General features: G+C 45.3%; 1 non-coding gene across 1 annotated transcript; it reads left to right on the forward strand.

Moving 5' to 3' along the window:
* The first annotated feature begins 1,582 nt into the window (after positions 1-1,582).
* On the forward strand, positions 1,583-1,656 carry trnar-ccu (transfer RNA arginine (anticodon CCU)). The gene has a single exon. It is a non-coding gene; the product is annotated as a tRNA-Arg (tRNA).
* The last annotated feature ends 3,735 nt before the right edge of the window (positions 1,657-5,391 follow it).

Genomic DNA, 5,391 nt, shown 5'->3' on the forward strand with positions numbered 1-5,391 from the left:
CTATACTCACCCATGGGAAAGGCTACGGGAGTAAACCCTGAGGAGGAAATCCGGAGCCAGGGTCCCTAAGGCAGTTTGATGTTGTTTACAACTCCACTCTGGCAGCCTCTGCGACAACACTGGTGCCAAGCTATATTGGCGCTTTCCCTTCCCTTGGACTACATCAGTGATGTGGAGAGGGGAAACCCGCTGCATAGGCAACAGCCACTTCTTCAAATCTTCCCGCCCTGGAGAGGACACAGTCCACCAGAGGCACAAATGCACGATCCCCTGGGATCGACGGCTGCCTACTACCACTACTATCAATGTATATCCAAACTTACAGTGAAATGTGTCGTTTGCATTAGGTTTCAATAGGTACATTTAATGTCAGAGAAATGTATACAATATACATCCTGAAACTCTTTTTCTTCACAAACATCCATGAAAACAGAGGAGTCCCCCCAAAAGGATGAATGACAGTTAACAGCCAACACAGCCTAAAGATTGGCTGGGGGCAGCCTGCAAGAGTCGCCTAGTGCCAACATTGCAAGCCCACCATGTTCAGCAGAACAACACAAGCAACAACAGGAGCAAAACAAACTCCTTCCCACCCACCACCCACTCACACACACACACACAGACTGGCCTCCAACAAAATAGTATGCCCACAGTGCTTGGCAGAACAACACAACAAAGCTACAGCAGTCCCATTCCCCCCTCCCTCCATCCACTCATCCGCACATATACACAGTCCTCTAACCCCCAGGACAGGCCATCTTCTTCAGCCTCCAGTGAACTTGTGGACTCACAGACACTGGACCCTGACACCCCCAGTGGATTCGCAGAGATTTGCAAAACCAGGCTCTGGCCTTTGGACCTCAGCTTCTGGACTTTTGATCGACCTTTGGGCTTCAATCAGTCCTCTGATTGGCCTTCGGTCTTTAATCAGTTCTCTGATCAACCTTCGGGCTTTAAACAGTCCTCTGATTGGTCTTCAAGCTTCATTCAGTTCTCTGATTGGCCTTCGGGCTTCAAGCAGTCCTCTGATTGGCCTTCAAGCTTCAATCAGTTCTCTGATTGGCCTTCGGGTTTCAAGCAGTCCTCTGATTGGCCTTCCGACTTTGATCCGGAGCTCTGATTAACATTTGTGCTTTGATTGATATTCTAGCTTTGCTCCAGACCTCTAATCAGCTTTTGATATGTGGTATCAACCCAGGACTCACAGATGATGATGAATAAGGATCCTGGATGAGGGCCCGAATTCCAGGCCTCAAACATCGGACTCACTGATGACCGGACCCCCAAAAAAAGCTAGGCCTTGAACTCAGGTCTCGCCGATGACAGGACCCAGAACATTCTGGCTGGTTTGCGGGCTGGACATCTGACCACCCTCTCGCCGCTGGCCTTTGCATTCAGAGCAGAGGCTTAGACTCTGGCCTGTCCTCCAATTCCCCCACATCCCTGTCCTTAAACCCTAACTCTCCTCTCTGTCCCCAAAACCATCCCTACAAAGCTAAATACAAGCCTGAAAAAGTAACAAGGTCTGAGTCGTGACCTCAACAGAGACCGCAGCTCAGTGCCATTCAAAAAAGAAGTGTGAAGCCCCAGTGGCCTAATGGATAAGGCACTGGCCTCCTAAGCCAGGGATTGTGGGTTCGAGTCCCATCTGGGTTGGTGGTGAGTTTTCATTTTCATCACAGCCAAGAAGGGCCAAAAGGCCTGTTTCTGTAGTCTATTCAATATAATCCAAGCATTAATTCTCTGTTTTTGAGCACATTGTCTGTTTCAATTGGTAAATTGCTTTATTACTGTCACATGTACAGTGAAAAACCTGTCCTGCAAACCTTGCATACCAATCACTTCATTACAGAGTGTACTGTGGTAGTACAAGATTAACCAATTACAGGAGTGCATTGGCTACCGAGGAAGTGCAGTGTAGCAGGCAATAGGGTACAAGGTCACAACGGGGTAGATTGTGAGGTCAAGGGTCCAGTTTAACGTTTAGATCTCAATTGAGCGTGAGTCTCCTGGGTTTATTTCAGGCAGCGTTAATTGCCAATGCTTTACACAGAGTATTGGGCATCTGTGAAAGCAATACCTGTCTGTCTTTTAGTGCTAATCTGAACAATGTTCATAGGCATTTAGATAATCGAACAGACAGCTATGGCTCAAATCCTGACAGCAATAAGCTGCGATCAGTACTCAAAACTATTAAAGATCAGTTGGGCCTAGACATGGTGATTAATACTCAGGGTCAGTGACGAATAATTGGATTAGAGCTCCAGACAGAGTTATTCATTGCTCAGGTCAGAAATAAATGTGAGAAATATCCACTCAGTGGTCACTTTATTAGGTACAGGAATGGAACCCGGTGTGATCTTCTGCTGCTGTAGCCCATCCACTCCAAGGTTCGACGTGGTGTGCAATCAGAGATGGTCTTCTGCAGACCACTGTTGAAATGCATAGTTATTTGAGTTACTGTCACTCTCCTGTCAGTTTAAAGCAATCTGGCCATTTACCTCTGACCTCTCTCATTAACAAGGTGTTTTTTTGCCCACAGAACTGCCGCCCGCTGGATGTTTCTCGTTCTCTGCAAATTCTAGAGACTGCTGCATGTGAACATCCCAGGAGATAAGCAGTTTCTTAGATACTCAAAACACAGAGTATTGGTCCCCATCTGGCACCAACTATCATTCCACGGTCAAAGTCACTTGTATCACGTTTTTTCCCCATTCTGATGTTTGGTCTGAAGAGCAACTGAACCTACCATGTCTGCATGCTTTTATGCAGTGAGTTGCTGCCACATGATTAGCTCATTAGAAATTTGCATTAATGAGCAGGCATACCTAATAAAGTGGCCACTGACCGTATAGAATGATACTGTACACAGGTGACTAATAACTAGAAGGCATTGATCATGCACAAAAACAGGTAATAGACCGAACAACATTAGTAATACCTGGAACAGTGAATATGCTTTGTGTTTAGATCAGCAATATTCACATATAAAATTTGGCTGACCAATTTTAAAAGCTAGTGAGAAATACGCTGGCAGGAATTAAACACGGGTGAGTACTGCTAGACCAGCAATTAGATACAGCTGATTAATAACCATAAGACAGGTGATTAATACTCAGTGTAGTATCAGAGAAAGGTAATTGTTACTCAGGTCAGAAATGAAAAACTACAATACTCAGATCAGTAATAAACACAACCTAGTACTCAGATCCACATTTAACAAAAGGGATTGCTGTTAATCAGAGCATTACGTTCCTCAACTGGGGAGGAGCTTAGGAGGATTAAAGGCGCATAACGGTGACTCCTTTGCTTACATCTTCAGTAACAGCTCTATTTCCATCTTTAATATCTCTATTTTTTTCCTTTCAGGGTTCTTTTGAAGACCCTGCCCTGGAGTTACATGCTGACTACGGTTCTTTGCGGGAATGAGACCTGCTCTCGTATTTTCGTGAATGGCCGTTGCTCAGCATGCCAAGGGCTCGGCCTAAGAGCTCCGCTCGCCTTCGGAGGACTGGGATTTCATGGCTCTGGAGACAGGGGGATCGGAGGTCGGTGCCTCTGCAAGAGATCGGTGTGTCCTTGGAGACGGAAGATCTCTGGCTGTGTGCCCAGAAACCCGAGACCTTTAGGCACAGAGCTCAGAAAAAGTGATGCAACAGACTTTTAACATCGTTCGTTATGTTTCTTCTCCTGCTTCGAAGTGGAGACACCTCCTTCTCCTTTATTAGTGAGAGAGAGAGACTGTGGTATGTTGAATACTGGGTGAACAAGTAGTCTTTGGAGCGACTTCAAGTCTGCGTCTTTGCTGTTGCTTTGCTCACGCTTGAGTGCTTGGTGGTGGGTGCCAATGCTTTTTTTTGCCAGTGGTGGGAGGGGGGATTGTTGCTTGCTGCTGATTATGCGCAGGAGGGAGGGGAGCTGGGGGGGGGGGATCTAGGGGTTCCAACATTTAACTGTCATTCATTCTTTGGGGCACTCCTCTGTTTTTGTGGATGGTTGCGAAGAAAAGCATTTCAGGATGTGTATTGTATACATTCCTCTGACATTAAATGTACCTCTTAAACCTTAGAAGCCTTTGTATGCAGTATTGTTCAAATCATTACTCCCTATGTTTAATTATGATCTGGGGACACCACCAAACCATTCTTTAATTAACTGCGTTCCAGCTGATCTGAGCATTAGTTGAGCTGGCTGTCACAGCTCAAGTGCCACCTATAAATTTGCTGACAATACTTCTATTGTTGGTAGAATTTCAGATGGTGACAGGAAGGCGTACAGGAGTGAGATCTATCAACTAATTGAGTGGTGTCGTGGCAACAACCTTGCACTCAACATCAGTAAGACCAAAGAACTGATTGTGGACTTCAGAAAGGTCAAGTCAAGGGAACACACAACACTCCTCATAGAGGGATCAGAAGTGGTAAGAGTGAGCAACTTCAAGTTCCTGGGTGTCAATATCTCTGATGATCTACCCTGGGTCCAGCATATCAATACAATTGCAAAGAAGGTATGACGGCGGCCATATTTCATTAGGAGTTTGTGTAGATTTGGTATGTCACCAAAGACACTCGCAAATTTCTACAGACATACTGTGAAGAGCATTCTAATGGGCTGCATCACCATTTGGTGTGGGGAAGAGGTGGCTTACTGCACAGGATCAAAATAAACTGCAGTTGTGCTGTAAACTTAGTCAGCTCCATCATGGCCACTGGCTTCCAGGACATCTTCAAGGAGCGGTGCCTCAAAAAGGCGGCATCCATCTTTAAGGACCCCCATCACCCAGGTCATGCCTAGTTCTCATTGCTCCCATCAGGGAGGAGGTACAGAAACCTGAAGGCACACACTCAATGATTCAGGAACAGCTTCTTCCCCTCTGCCATCCGATCTCTGAATGGATATTGAACCAATGAACACTACCTCACTACTTTTTATTTCTATTTTTGCACTACTTATTTAATTCAACTATTTTATGTGTATACATATATACTTACCATAATCCACTAGTGTTTTCTATTATTATGTATTGCATTGTACTGCTGCCTCAAAGTCAACCAATTTCATGACAACACAAGGAAATCTGCAGATGCTGGAAATTCAAGCAACACACACAAAATGTTGGTGAACGCAGCAGGCCAGGCAGCATCTATTGGAAGAGGTACAGTGGACGTTTCGGGCTGAGATCTTTCAGTTAGTCCTGACGTAGGGTCTCAGCCCAAAACGTCGACTGTACCCCTTCCAATAAATTTCATGACATACGGTATTAAACCTGGTTCTGATTCTAGTTTCTAGGTGATCTGTCCTGCTATTTTATGGATCACTTGTTCTCCCTCGTCAACTCCTGCCCTAAATTCTCAGAGAACTTTATTAAACACCATTTTCTTTTAGAAGCTC

Source organism: Mobula birostris, chromosome 11 (assembly GCF_030028105.1).
Source record: "Mobula birostris isolate sMobBir1 chromosome 11, sMobBir1.hap1, whole genome shotgun sequence".
Classification (NCBI taxonomy): Eukaryota; Metazoa; Chordata; class Chondrichthyes; order Myliobatiformes; family Myliobatidae; genus Mobula; species Mobula birostris.